Source organism: Lycorma delicatula, chromosome 3 (assembly GCF_047948215.1).
Source record: "Lycorma delicatula isolate Av1 chromosome 3, ASM4794821v1, whole genome shotgun sequence".
NCBI lineage: Eukaryota > Metazoa > Arthropoda > Insecta > Hemiptera > Fulgoridae > Lycorma > Lycorma delicatula.
This window is the reverse complement of record NC_134457.1, coordinates 106,963,952-106,979,980: the sequence shown is the minus strand read 5'-3', so window position 1 is coordinate 106,979,980 and position 16,029 is coordinate 106,963,952. Positions and strand designations below refer to the sequence as shown.

Below are 16,029 nucleotides of genomic sequence, written 5' to 3'. Positions count from 1 at the left end.
TCTTATTGTCTGGATAGTTTTTTTTATTCTATGAAGGTTATGATTGTTAAACTATGGTTTTATGTAGATTAGTTATGTATATTTTTGCTGTTTTTGGGGGGAAAGCTGCTCATGTAAACCATTCAACTAACGACACAACCACACCCTAACCATATGTTTGATAATGGTAGATGAATATTATTAATAAAATACCATGATGTGATAATGTTGATGGGGGCAAACTTTCGCTACGTGTTTTGCTAACATCAAGTGATGTTCCTCCTAAGGTAAAATTGTTGTCTTTAGGTTAACTTTAAAAAGAAAAGAGGTATTAACCCTTATTGCACCTTTATTGGCTTGTAAGAACTGTTAAAATTAGTTTTTAGCAATTGATATTTTTTAGCAGTTAAGATTGAAAAACTATCTTTTTATTTGAATCATAGTGTATGTTTTATATAGCAGTTCATAAACATCTAAGCAGTGTTACAGATGTTTTTAATGGTGTTAGACCTTATTTTAAACTTTTTTCTTGATTTTGATATATCATATAACTGTGTTACTATGTGGATGCAGCAGTTTTAACTACATATGTTAATTCTCTTTTTTAAGATAACCATTTGCATTTTTATTTTGCAAAATATTTTGCTTTTTCAGCAATCTTTATAAGATTAGATTAACAAATAACGTTTATTTACAAGATTGGCCTACATGTGATTTTGTATTATGCATGAATTTAAACAATTTTTTTTATTTTGTTAGTTTTAAATTGGCTAATAATAAATTGTAATAGGTATAAAAGAACTAAAATGAAGATTAATTATTTTTATTGTTAGTTAACATTAATTGCATTAATAAAATAAGCAATTTTTTTCAAAAACTGAATTTTTATTTTTGTGCAGTAAAATTTATTTGCTGTTACAGCATTAAATATTGTTGCTCTTATTAAAGACATTTGTTAGAATATGAGTTACATTTTTTCTTTTTGGAAGTTAACATTGGTTTTTATGCAGTACAGTAATTTTTTTATTATTTGACAGATGTCTCTTAACATAATGTATCTTAAGTTATATTATTTAAGGCTTTCTTGTAAAGCAGTTGGTTATTGTGCAGTGGTTTTTTTTTGTGTGGGGGAGGGCGAAAAAAGTTTTCACGTTATCATTTCTCAGAGTGGTATGTTTTGTAGTTTGATATTTTTGTAAATTATTTATTACATTTTTAGATTAATTACTTAATACTTACTACTGTAGCATCTCTTAATGTGTAGATTAAAAAAAAAGTGACTAATGTTTTAAATTTTTATAAAACTATTGTGATAGAGGAAATCAATAAAAACCAGCTAAATAATGTCAATGAAAACGTCAGAAATTTATCAGAAAATGGTTAATGTTACCCTAATTTTTTATTTCTATTTTAAAACGGTAAATAGTTATAATGTTAGTAGAAAAGGAATTAAAGTAGAAAGGGAATTCTGTTTTTTTACTTATGTAGTAGCCCATAGTAGTCGACCATAACCATAATGATCTTATAACTTTGAAAATACATCAAAGTTACGGGATCATTTACATATTAAAAATAGCATCGCTGCTTATAATTGTAGATATAATAAATTAACCAAACTTAACCTATGCTCACTTCACTCGCTAATCTCAACTAATTAACAGTAATGCTTTGATTATTTAAATAATAAATAATTGCCATAATTACTGAATTTATTATTTGAATACTCAAAACATTACTGTGTTAATTAGTCAAGGCTAGCTAGCTAAGCGAGCGTAGGTTAAGTTTGGTTAAATTATATTTATAAAATAAATAAAAATGATTATAGAAATGGTAATATAATCGTTGAGAAATTAATAATGGTTATATTGGGTGATATTAACAATAACCCAAAAGTTTTCAATTTATTAGTTGGCGGACTAAAACATAAGTACCCCAAGGTACTTATGTACCCAAGGATGGTGGTTTTTTTTTCTAAAAACATTTTGTAAAACATAAAGTTTTTATGACCTGGTATTGAAAGTAGCTGTTTATAATCTTTAAACTTGAATTTTTAAGAAAGTTTTCTATTTTTGTATCTGTTTTTTTTTGTTTGTACTAGAAACACTTTTAATAACTAAAAAAATTGCTGTGTTTTTGTTCATATCAATCTGTGATGAAAAAAATTTAAAACTATCAACTTTTTAAATAACAGTGCAAGCCAAATGTATTGCATATTAAACTGGCGTCATGATGTTTTGTTTTGTTTGCCAGCTTTGTTGATTAGTGATGTTTTCACTGGTGTCAACTGATAGTGTAGGCAGTTTTTTTTTTGAGGTAAAATTTTCTTTAAATGTGATTGAAAACTGTTTGCATTGAATTGTGTTGGTTTATTTTTCTATGTTTGTACTCCTCATAACATCATTTATTAAAATGCAATCCCCTTTTTTTAAGTAGATGATATAACAAGTCTATAGTTGATGGATTTGTGATTTGTTATGAAATGGTTATGAAATGTTGAGTGTATGTATTGTTATGGTGGTCTTTTAGGTGTCCATTGTATGTTTGTTGGAAGCTGCATCTTTTTTGACCAACATACATTTTATAATTAGAGTAGAACATTTATATACTCACAGATTATGTTAGTTTGCTGATTGTGTTTTTTATGTTATGATTTTTTCTGAAAATCATATCCAGACTTAAATCTCCTTTCTACTTTCACTGTAGTATATATCTTATTATATGTTTATATGATGTAAATTTTCTTTATCTTATAGGGATTATACTTTTAAAAGCAGGTAATTATGTCAGCTGTGGTGGTTTGAGGCATTTTAAAGGAGAGTGTTGTTGGTTTTCTTTATATTTTGATAGTATTCTGATATTTTGGTCTTATGTTGTTTGTTCTTGATTTTGAGGTTAAGAAAATGAATTTATTTTGATGGCTTCAACTGTAAAAGTTTAATTTGTGATTTACTTTTTTTATGTATGTTAATAATTGTTAACAGTATCTTCTGCTATAAAAAATTGTTTTCTGTGTCAGTTTATCATTTTATGTGCGTGTTGTGGTCAGTGAATTATGTGTATTCTATGTAGTGGAAAAATTTACCATGTAGATATTAGGGAAAAGTTTGTACATTTTTTTTTGTCTTCAGTCATTTGACTGGTTTGATGCAGCTCTACAAGATTCCCTATCTAGTGCTAGTCGTTTCATTTCGGTATACCCCTTACATCCTACATCCATAGGGAGTTACATAGGAGGTCATAATTTAACGTATATTTGTTTTAAAATATATAGTAATTTTAACACTTCACAACAACAAAGAATTAATGTTAATTATGTAGTAGGCAATCTATCGCTGTAGTTAGTTATTAATTAGATAGCCCACTGAAACACCATATTGAAATAAGAAAATAAATAAAATTATAACTATAATCTGACCAAACTTAACCTATGCTCAGTAGTCAAGGTTAGCGACCAAAGCAAGCTTAGGTTAAGTTTGGTTAGATGATAATTTTATTTATTTATTTTTCTTATTTTAATGTAGCGTTTTAGTGGTGCCATCTAAAGAACTAACTACAGCAGTAGTTACTACATTAGTACTGTACTACTAGTCGGTACTACATTAGTACTGAACTAACATTTGCCAACTATCCAAGTTGCAGTTGTACAGCCAGTATCATTAACAATGGGCTTAATACTGTATTACATAAAAGAGTGTCTTAACACTCGTGAACATTATGTCTGCTAAACTAGAATCAGCAGCACCTGTGTAATTGAAGATTATCCATATTTGTTACAGTTTTATTACATGTTTTGAATATTTAGAAAAAAATGATATAGCAACATAATACTTATTTTTATACATGTTGAAAAAAAAATAGTGTGCAATTTTAAAATTTTTTAATTTTTTTCTTCTTTTTTAATGAAAAGTATTTGATCAAGTTAACAAGTAATTTTAGGAATGTTGAATTATTGGGTTATCAATTTTTTTGAATTTAATGTAGTTTTTTTTTCATTTTGAAAGAAAACTTTGTTATCCAGTCAAGTGTTAATGTTTGCAGTATTATTACCTCTTCTGCGCAGTTTGAAATTACACAAACGATGTATAAGTAAATTTTCATTATAGTATTATGTATCAAAACGTTTTAATATTTTTTTAAAACTACTCAATTTTATTAGTACCATGAAATTAATAGTTTTTAAAAACTGTCTAACCTAAAAAAGTGGTTGAAAAATGATCTTAGCTACATCTTAGTCTTGAATGTTTCTTATTAAAATAAATTTTGAAATTTATTTTAATTTTATTTATTTTAAATTTCTTCGACAGATTCCGAAATTAATTTAGTTTATTAATTTTATTACTAAACTAAATTAAATTGTTCATTATTTTATAACTCCATTAGATTCATTAATATCCAGAAATTCTTATTATTTATAAAATTTAGTATGCCAGTGCATCAAATTTTTATTTGATATTATCATTTCATGTTAGGACAGAGTCATATTTAACTGTTTTATTTAATGAATATTTTCTGTAAGTGATGGATTTAATTTTTAAGTTAAACAATTTGTTCTTGTTATTGTTCACTAATCAATCACTCATAACTTAAAAAACAATAAGAAAATTATTTTAAAGTATAAGAATTAACAGGTTGTTTGCTATGTATGATAACTTTTTGAATAAAATAAAAATAAAATAATAAAATCAACTAGTTTATTCAGAACTCTCATGCCAGTAACCAGTGCATATCATCAATAATTGTGAAGTTTTTTTATTAAATTGTGTTTAAAAAAACAATCATTATGTAGTATATTATATGAAACAATTTTTAAAAACAAAATCTAATCACTATTTTTTTACACACAATTGTAATCACATTTTAAAAAACATTCTTGGAGGATCTAAAATGTTTATTTTGTTGCAAGAAAATTAAAATGAGTTGAGACTGTAACCATTATGGAATAATTATAACATTATTGTATAGAATATGACTGAAATTACCATGTCTTGGTTGGTGTTTACCAGAAGCATAATGCTTACTTGGTATTTACTTTTTTGAAAACAAATTGTTTGTAGCAATTCGAGCATGTAACAATCTTTATTTATCATTAAAATATTTTTTACAGTACATCCAAACATTTAGGTGAAGCGAGAAAGAAAATACCCACATCAGTTCTTTTTTTAAATTTTTTAGTAGGAACAGTTTTTCACGCAAAGAAATAAAATTCACATCTACAGATTTTTATAATTATATTTAAAAATTTTAATTTGCTCATAATTTCACTGGTTTTTAAATTGTTTATAATTTTTTAACTCATTTTAAAAAAATAATGAAAAAAATGATTAGGTAGAGTAGCTATGCGTGCGTAAGGACCACAATTGTTGGAGCTAATACATTGGAATAGTTTAACTTATTTTTGCTTGAGTTATGCTATAGTAACTATGAATGTGTAAGGAACACAGTTGGTGGAGCTAATACATAGGAATAACTTATTTTTGCTTATACCTTTGCTCTTTTTTTTTATGGGATAGCTGTTGTTTTTTTTTTGTGGTTTAGTCACTATGTATGTTTTGGAACATGCTTAGAATAATGTGTTTTGATGATAGGTATATCCAATTGTACTTTTTTCATTATAAGATAGTCCTGACATAAATACAGATTTCACATTAACACGGCAATATAGTTTACAATTAGAGAATGTGCAGTAGGTCATCATGTCTGTAGTTCTTTGAGAAAATTTTTTTAATGATTGATTATGTAAAAACAAAATTGTGTGTGTGAGATATCAGGGCTAAGTAAGGAACAATTAAAATTTTGTTTCTAAGTAGTGTTATTAATGGTTCGAGAGAGATGACTTCACAGAGTAAGACGGTTCCATATCGTTCATACTGAATTGAGTAGAATTAATTTTCAGTAGTGTGTGTATTTATTTTTGTCCAGTTTATACAGTTCATAATTATGAAATGATGTAATTTTAAGAAATCAGTATAGAAGAAGTTCCAGTTAATTCGATTGCAGATTAGTTGTGGAATTGCATAATCATGTGATAATACAGGAAAAGAAAAATAAGTGAGAACTAGATAATTGTAGGCATTGTCAGTAGGTTAAATTAAATGATGACAAATCAAAAGGGTCAGAATTGGAATGTGATACAGAAGAAATAGATTCTTTATCAGACAATAAATCAGCATGAGGTCATCCTCTACATTTCATTTATCTTCTACTAAATTTGTTGATATCTGAAGGAATAATTTCGTTATTTTAATAATTTATAATTTGTGTATTTATCACATTTTTGATAGTCATGATTTAATAAATGTAACATTACTTCATTATTGCTGCTGGATATTTAATGGGATGCTATTAAAAATAAATAAGCAATAAAAATTACTGTGTTTTAGATTATGCCCATACATTTTTTTTTAGAGATTACATCTTAGATTGTATTATTCTGATTTGATTCAGTTATGCTCAGATCTAAGACATGTCTGAGGTTACAAATGTTTAATTCTGTCACCAATTTTAGAAATACAGATATATCTAGTTATTACGTGGTGTTGTGTCTTATTTATAAAAGTGGATGTTAATTCAAAATCTTTTTATTTTATGAAATTTTATATGTTTATTAATAAAAATATAATAAAATATAAAAAAAAAAATAATAATATAATAAAAATATCAAACACACATGTGCATCAGACACCACTAAATGAAATTTGATCACCACTACAGTTTGCCACACTGTAGTGGTGATCAAACTGCTGCAAAGGGGAAGTTCGGTTCAACTCCAATGGATGAGCCGCAACTTCCCAATTACATAACTATCTGCATATTAATTAAATTTTTTTCTCACTTTTTGAACGTAATTATAGTTATGTATTTGTGTTGTCATAAATGAATTCATTTAACACATTTTTGATGGTAGAAAGAAGATAATGGTATCTCAAGTTATGTCAGGTGTAATAATTAGAAAATTAATTATAAAAGTTTTCTTTTAAAAAGAGAATCGTATCTCTTGGGTGGGTGAAATCCATTGTTAGCCATTTTCCATTTTTTGTTTTAATACGGGAGTAAGTCAATTATTATCCGCAATGTAGTTAGAAATTTTATTGCAATACAAATAGGAAACTTACATGTACATCATTTTTCAACAAAGTCCCCTTGCATTTCAACGCACTTGGACCATCATAAACAAGCTTCCTGATGCCCTCATAAAAGAAGGTTTTCGGTTGAGCTGCGAGCCAGGAATGCACCGCTTCTTTCATTGTTTTGTCCGAGGTAAATCGACGGCTCCTTAATGCCTCTTTGAGTGGACCAAACAAGTGGTAGTCAGAAGGGGCAAGATCAGGACTATACGGAGGATGAGCCAGTACTTCAAAGTTAAGTTTCTGGAGCGTTTCAACAGTGTGGGTAGCAGTATATGGACAGGCATTGTCGTGCAACAACACAACACCTTTCGACAGCAGTTCTTGGCATTTGCTTCAAATTGCAGGCTTCAGCTTGCAGTAAGCATGTCACTGTAACGTGCACTGTTTATTGTCATACCCCTTTCCTCGTAATGTTCCAGTACTGGGCCTTGTGACTCCCAAAAAACCATAAGCATCAGTTTTCCTGCGGATGGTTGGGTCTTGAACTTTTTTTTTGCAGGGCGTATTTGGATGTTTCCATTCCATACTCTCTCATTTACTCTCCGGCTCATAGTGATGGATCCATGTTTTGTTACCAGTGATGATTCTGTCTAAGAAGATGTCCCTTTCGTTACCATAGCAATGTTTTTGGCAGATGTCCAAGCACGTTTGTTTATGCAACTGTATGAGTTGTTTTGGGACCCATCTTGCACAGACTTTATGAAACCCAAGTCTGTTGTGGATGATTTTGTAGGCAGAACCGTGACTAATCTGCAGATGATGTGCCACTTCAACAATAGTTACTCGTCTGTCTAAGAAAACCAATGTCACGTGCACGCTCAATGTTTTCCTCATTTATGGTGGTAAACGGTCGTCCTGCTCCTTTGTCGTGCGTAACACTTGTGAGACCATTTTTGAATTTTTCAGTCCATTCATAGACACACCGTTGCAGCAACATACTGTTCCCGTACTGTACCAAAAGTCTTCGATGAATTTCGGCCCCTGATACACCTTCCGATCACAAAAACAGATCACTGAACATTGCTCTTCTTTGATGCAAACAGAAAGCGGAGCAGCCATGCTTAACGGCAAGGCAGCGATAATGGAACTAACGTAGCAACATCAAACCTGCACAGACATAACAATTAAACCACGCATGCGTCATCTACAGTACTACCAACATAAGCAAAAATATATCTAAATTGTGGATAATAATTGACTTACCCTTGTATATTTGTGCAACTAACTTTTTTTTGTTTGTTCTGTTTGATCTGTTAAAACTGTGAAATTAGTTTATAATAAATCATTGATTACTTTTTGATTTAGAATATTTTTTAAAACTAAAAGTTTTTGTGTTTGTTTAATGATATAAATTTTTATTTAATTATTTTAATAAATAAAGGCAGATATATTCTACACTGATTTAATCTTATTTTGTATATAAATTAAGTAAATATATTGTTTTTGGTGTAATCAAGATATTCTGCCTTAAATTTAATTTTTTTAATTGTTTGAGTCATAGAAGGAATTATTTTTGCAATGTTTGTTGACAAAAAATTTGTTAAGTACTATTATTTTTGGAGATTTTTAATTCTTGATTTGAGTGTTATTTTCTGTTGGTTCTAGCATTATCACTCTAACATTTATAGTTGACTTGTTTCAGAGAACCTCCATTCTTAAGACTACCTTTAACACTAAGTCTTCCTAAGTTGGGATTGTTAAATAACTAGCGATATTAAGATAATCCCAATTTAGGAAGACTGTTAAAGGTAGTTTTGAGATTGGAGGTACTCCAAAACACGTTAATTACAAATGTTAGAGTGACAGTGCTAGGAAGGGCAGAAAATAACTAAACATCAATTATCATAAGCCTAGCCGAAATATAAAATATCGTGTAAATTTTCAATTTAATTTTAGTACCTGTTAAAAGAAATTTGTGCGCTAGATTTTTTTGGCAAAAGAAATTTGTAGTAACCACTTTAATTGATAAAATAACTGAGGAGTTTTCACTATAAATCTAGGGTGTTAGGTAAGTCCATGCAAAAAATAAAGACAATTTTATGGGAAAAATTTTGTTTTTTTCTCAACACCTCTTCTAAATTCCTTTTAAGGTATACAGTTAAAGTCTAACTACATATTCTTGAAAGTCTGTATAATCCAGAACATCATTGGTCTAATGGTTAGATCAATGATGTAAAGGTTTTTCATTACCAACTTTATGTATAATTTATCTATTTCTTCAAAGTATGCAGCCTACTTTAACTTCATTATTTCACTTAAATATCTTTGCTAAGTCTGGTGAGTAAGAGGAGATGGGGAGGAGAATTTTGTTGCATAATTCAAACAATTTGCTGTCATAATTGCAGAAAAAGAACCATTTTTGTCCAATGTGAACACGTTTTTTTAACTCATCTAGGTGATCCAGTAAAAAGGTGCTTAATGCCTAGTTATGATTTTTACACTTTAGGAAGCCAATGAAGATTATGCCATTTGCATCTCAAAAGACATAGGCCATCACCATCAGCTTTCCTCTTATAGTAGAATGGTTTTCATCTTCTTTGAAGTGAGTTACTGTTTTGCAACCTCTCTTTTGACTGTCCTTGGTTTCAGGTTGATAGTTTTATGAAAAATCAGCTATTATAAAAGGCAAAAAATTCCCTGATTTTGTTGAAACAGCCCTAAATCATACTTAGAATTATTTTTTGATAAATTGTAGCATCCATCTTGCAGACAGTTTTTGCATATGTAAATATTCATGTAAAATATGATGCATCCATTCACATGATATGCCTGTTGTCTTAGCAGTTCATGCACTTTCACTCTTCAGTCCTCTACCACATGATTTTTTTTTAATGTTCTTTGCACTTGTAACACCTTGACAGCCTCAAAAGGCTGTTCAGAATGTTCAGTATATTTTGTGCTTTGTGTTTCCAGTCTAAAAATAACCAAACCACTTTGTAAAATGTTCTAATTGATAGAGCTGATTCACTATATTTTGCTAGCTTGGCTTTAATTTCTTATTTCATTATTTTATTTTATTTATTTTTTTATTTCTTATTTCATTTCAAAAAGGTTTTAATGTCAACAAGGTTCATTTTACAATTTACATTGGTTTCTTTAGTTTATTATCGTTATATTTTATTACAAATTATCTCATAGCAAACTTATCCTGTTAAACTAGAGTTTTATAAATTCACATTATCCTAATCTTTCTGTTTCATGATGCTTAGGATGAAGCTATGATAACTTATACAACATAACTCTTGTTGTAAAATAATGTAAACGGTTTTTTAAAACCTTTTTACTAGCCTCTTTTGCATTTACCCACTTATTTTATTTTGAGATTATACTTACAGTAAGCCGTTCTGAGAATGCTGTTTGTTTAACTCATTGACCAAAGTAATGATAAAGTGTGCATTGCATTCTGAATAGGAGTCAACCATAATGTTTGAGTTGATGAACACAAAACTGTTGATCAGTTACTTGCTGTTTATATCATGGATAAAAACGTTTCAATCTTCAGGAATTATTGGTTAGATGTGTGCTCTTTGGCAGAAAGAGTTTTAAAAGACATTGTGTTCATTGGACTCTTTGCCTCGTCTTATGGTTCCTATGTTGGAAGGTTGTTTATTTCTAACCATCCACCCTTTTCCCTTTTAATCTTGATTTATTTCATTCCACTGATTCTGTGAATTTTGGCAAGGATCTAGGTTGTAGGGTCTTTAAAATTATTGCACCCTTTATATTTATGCGGGTGGTTCTATCTGTGACCTGTTTAAGAGATTGCGATTGTTATTTGGTGGCTGTCTAAAAACAACATTTTGGAATGAAATGAAATGCTTATTAGGTGAAGTCAGGTCTCACAATACAATATAATACAAATAAAAATTAAGAACTAATTAAATAAAATTACATTTTGACTTGAGTTTGAAACTGGGTCTTGAAACATCAGGAATGCTGTATTTGTTAATTTTAATGTTGATACAATATATTCACTCAACAAGGATGTTGTGTTCACATAAATGATTATTAAAAAAAGAAAAGAAAACCAGTTCAAGAGACCCTACTTTCTGTGATGTATTTATAGGTTTATAGGTTCTTGTCTGTTTATTGTCATCAGTATTAAAAATAAGTAGCCTTTCTTAAATTGAGATCTTAGAAGTTGAGTCTAAGGTCGGTTTATTTACCCACTTCTGTATGCAAATCAGTGATCAAGAATTTATCTGTTTAGAATGTTAATGACAGGTTAGTTTCTGTTTCAACAGTTTAGAATAATAATTAGAATGGATTATGTACACGTGGGGGCTTGTGTTTACACAAGACAATGACAGTGTCATAACATTTTTAATACGCAAGTCTTGTTGAGTTGTATGTACACTTTAGTAATATATTGTTTCACGTGATGAAAATACTTGCTTGATTATTACTAATATTGTAGAATATGATCTTTTTACTTGAGCGGTTCTGTTGGAGACTTGCTTTATATTGTTCTTTATTTCTTAATAAATCTCATTAAGATTTTCAAAGCATTTATACATTTTACGTTGTAAGTTCTTTAAACGGCTATTTTATTTCTGTTGTATTGTAATTTACTAATATGTTTTTTCTTCTTTAGAGTTACACTTGTGTGGCTGCCTTTATATAACTTTTATTTTTGGAGATTCAATTACGTGTTAGTTATCAGGAAAGTAACATAAATGTATATTAGGCTGCATTTATGGTATAAAGAAAAAAAGTGTTACTGTTCATGTGTGATGCTGCCTTGCCTTCTACTTTTATTTTTAACTATCAATAAAGCTTGTTTTTCATGAAAAAATGCAATTGGTTCTAAAAAAAAACTGTTGATTTATTAAAATGCAAAATGTTTCAGTAGAAGACATGGATATTATTTTATGTGTTAAGTACCTTTTGGTCTATTATTTTTCATTCTTGTTTTTATGGCTTTTAAGGATTTTTATTTACTTTTTTTTTATGGATTCTTATTTGTATTTTACAGGCAGTGCTAGCTTAGAAATAGAGTTGTACATCATCCATTTATTTATCCTACAGAAATATTATTTTCGGTACAGAGATATTTCATAATAGATATTTTCATGAGAGACTTTTGCATAAGAAATTATCTTTTCCTTTAACCACAACCACAGCCTGCTTCTAAACACAAAAAACAATTCAAATTGTCCTTGAACCAGAACAAGGCAGATTACTTCCTTTTTAGATTACAAAACCATTGCACTTGAAAAACATTTATTAAGGACATTGATTTTATAAGTAGGAGCTGGAAAACATTGGCCATTTCCATTTCAAGGTGTCTTTTTTTTAAGAATGTCTGTAACAAATTTTATGTATTTTATGTTTTGACATAAAAAAATATTTATTGGGTTGGGGAATTAATTGAAAACGTTCCCAATTAAATATCTTCAATGTTAAGGAGTTGCATAGGTTTCCTAAGAAAAATGACACTAGAATTTAGTAAAAAATATAGCCAAGAAAGGGTATGGAACAACATAAAAGTTAATAAATTTTGTAAACATGGTTCTGCTGGTTTATTTTTAATAAAAACATTAAAAGTAATTTTAATGTTTAAGTAACATTAAAAGTTAAAATACGTATACAGTTATGACTGTTTGCATGTTTACAGTATATGTACTGTTATGTATACATCTTTTAACTTTTGACTTAATTATAATATTTTAACTCCTGATGATGATTGAAAAACAAAAGATTTTGAGGGCTTAACACTTATTTGCTAGTTAGTTGGATATATCACTTACTAATTACTTTTAATTATTTTAACGTAAAAGTTTTTAAAATCAGTTCTATGGATCTCTAGAAACAAGCATGTTTTTATAACATTCTTTCTCTTATATAATGTGGTTAAATGTACTTCTCTTACGGATAAATGATTTAATAGTGACCCAAGATATTAGTCTTTGATTGTACCTTTTATTCCAATTCTATTAATTCAACTTTTTTTAGTATAAATATTGTATTCTAGACTTATATTAAAATGATACATAAAAATGTTTAATACTTTTGTACAAATAACAGTAGTGTTCCTCCTCTGAATCTTAAAAAAGGCTGATGTGGACACTGCATGACTTCCTTGTACGCCTATTAAATTACATATACACATTTTTTCCTGCACTTCATTTAAACTTATTTCATTTGAAAATGAGATACGATCCTCCAATTCTTTAATAAAATGAATAGTTACACAATTGCATTGTAGTGGACACCACATAGCATCACATTTTTTGTGGTGTCGGTATCAGCATTTTATATTAGTTTATTTATTAATTTTGTTTCACGTCGCTCAAGTAGTTATGTGGTGTAAGTTAGAACGTGTCGGATCCGTAAGTAACCTTGGACATATCGGTTCGTATCCGACTTCATATACTCATATTTTTTTTAATTTAAATATTTGATGTTTTAATAATTATTAACCTCTAAACATTCTTGAATTAAATGAAAAGTACATAAAATTATATCTTCACTAATAACTTGTGATTTTTTTCATATTTTTAGGTAGATTTCATAAGAAAGCTACGTATTGTAATGGGTACCATGATTCGACTTCCGGAAAATTTCGATATATCTTCGCGTTTCACATCCCCCAGATCCCAGAACCACCGTTAGTTCAAAAGTTTATATAAACATTTATGTATATACATATATAAACACACACAGTTTAACCGCGCTATAACGCGGTTATCGGGGGGATTTAAACGTGACACCCGCGTTATAGAGTAACCACGTTATTTTGAAAGTAAATTCACAAAGGGGATAAATTAAAAAAATAGGCAAAAAACAAGCAATAATGGTTTCATAGAAAAAGCCAGTACGGTATATGTGTACTTAACATAGAAACAAATTAAGTTCGGAAGATACGATAATTTTTCTTTGAATGTAAATTATTTTTTAAAATAAGAAGTTATTGTTTTTTGTTTCGCATTTGTATGTCTCTTCTTTATAATATATGACTTTACACTTTGTAAATGCAATAAATGACGATCATCACGATCACTTTGTTGCTCCATCCATGTTATTACACTATAGAATGAATGCAAAGTTGGCGGGAGTTTATAGATTCTCCCTACAGATCACAGAACCTGGACAGTGTCCCTTGCTGCTGGACGATTCTATCGGGCGTGTTTTTAAAGGTTTATTTTATATGACGGGTCTAATTTTTCAATTTTTGTGTAATTTTATATTTTGGATTTTAAGGACGGATTTAATTGCATTCCAATCTGTTGTTGAACCAGCGTTATCGAACCCATTTTATGGGCCGACCGCGGAAGGCTAGGCTTTTGAAACCTTTCCTCCCGACTTAATTCCCCTTCAGACCGTCCACTGAAGTCCTTTCGGTGCTAACAATTCATAGGCTAGCAGGAATACGCCACAACGGGGCACTAACTGTATGGAGGGAGCAATGCGCCCCCTTCTCCGAAGGAGTTGCAATTGCTGTTTTAATTTAATTTAATTGTAAGTTATAGAAAGGTTAGTAGAAGCTTTTCATCCACTTTTCTTGCCCGGTAAAAATATGAACATTTCCTGTTTCAATGTCTTCTATATTACTCTTGTAATAGAATTTACTTACGATGGTCTGATCGCTGTTACAGGAAATGAGTAATGTGCAGAATATCATAAGAATTTTTCCTATTACTGTGTTAGAATCATTGTTAAGTTTTATTGAATCATATTTTTGGGAATTCCAAGACTTGAAAATTGGTCGTGACTATGTTATATTAGAAGCCTATTGTTGACAACTTTAAAGGATTTATGGTAGGTTTTACACCGATATCGAATGAAGTGTAGGATGTCTAGCATAGAATTATCTGTAAGTGACCTCAATGAGTGGGTTGAAAAAGACAATTAAACACCCGTCGCCCATTACATGACCGACGAAGAAAATGTAAACTCCGTTCTACAACCTAACGATAATTTATCGAGAAAGAAGGGGAAGGTGTTGCAGAGGTCGCTGTTATGGAGAGGTCTACACCCTCAATAAAAGACATTCTGGAAAATATAGTGTAATACGACCCAACATCACGGACAGGAGTCCGGAAAAGAGCCCAGCAGATATGCGTCCTGAAAGGCAGCCATCACAGAAGTGGATGAAAAGCTTCTACTAACCTTTCTATAACTTACAATTAAATTAAATTAAAACAGCAATTGCAACTCCTTCGGAGAAGGGGGCGCATTGCTCCCTCCATACAGTTAGTGCCCCGTTGTGGCGTATTCCTGCTAGCCTATGAATTGTTAGCACCGAAAGGACTTCAGTGGACGGTCTGAAGGGGAATTAAGTCGGGAGGACAGGTTTCAAAAGCCTAGCCTTCCGCGGTCGGCCCATAAAATGGGTTCGATAAAGCTGGTTCAACAACAGATTGGAATGCAATTAAATCCGTCCTTAAAATCCAAAATATAAAATTACACAAAAATTGAAAAATTAGACCCGTCATATAAAATAAACCTTTAAAAACACGCCCGATAGAATCGTCCAGCAGCAAGGGACACTGTCCAGGTTCTGTGATCTGTAGGGAGAATCTATAAACTCCCGCCAACTTTGCATTCATTCTATAGTGTAATAACATGGATGGAGCAACAAAGTGATCGTGATGATCGTCATTTATTGCATTTACAAAGTGTAAAGTCATATATTATAAAGAAGAGACATACAAATGCGAAACAAAAAACAATACGTTCGAGTGTAAGTCAATTATTATCCGCAATGTAGTTATAAATTTTAATGCAATACAAATAGGAAACTTACATGTACATCATTTTTCAACATAGTTCCCTTGCATTTCAACGTACTTGGTCCATCGTTGCACAAGCTTCCTGATGCCCTCATAAAAGAAGGTTTTCGGTTGAGCTGCGAGCCAGGAATGCACCGCTTCTTTCATTGTTTCTTCCGAGGTAAATCGACGGCTCCTTAATGCCTCTT

At 30.1% G+C, this 16,029-nt stretch overlaps 1 protein-coding gene across 1 annotated transcript in view; it reads left to right on the top strand.

Annotated features, from left to right (window-relative positions):
• Positions 1-16,029, top strand: part of LOC142321867 (alpha/beta hydrolase domain-containing protein 17B) — a 50,682-nt gene that overhangs the window by 1,065 nt on the left and 33,588 nt on the right. The window lies entirely within an intron of this gene.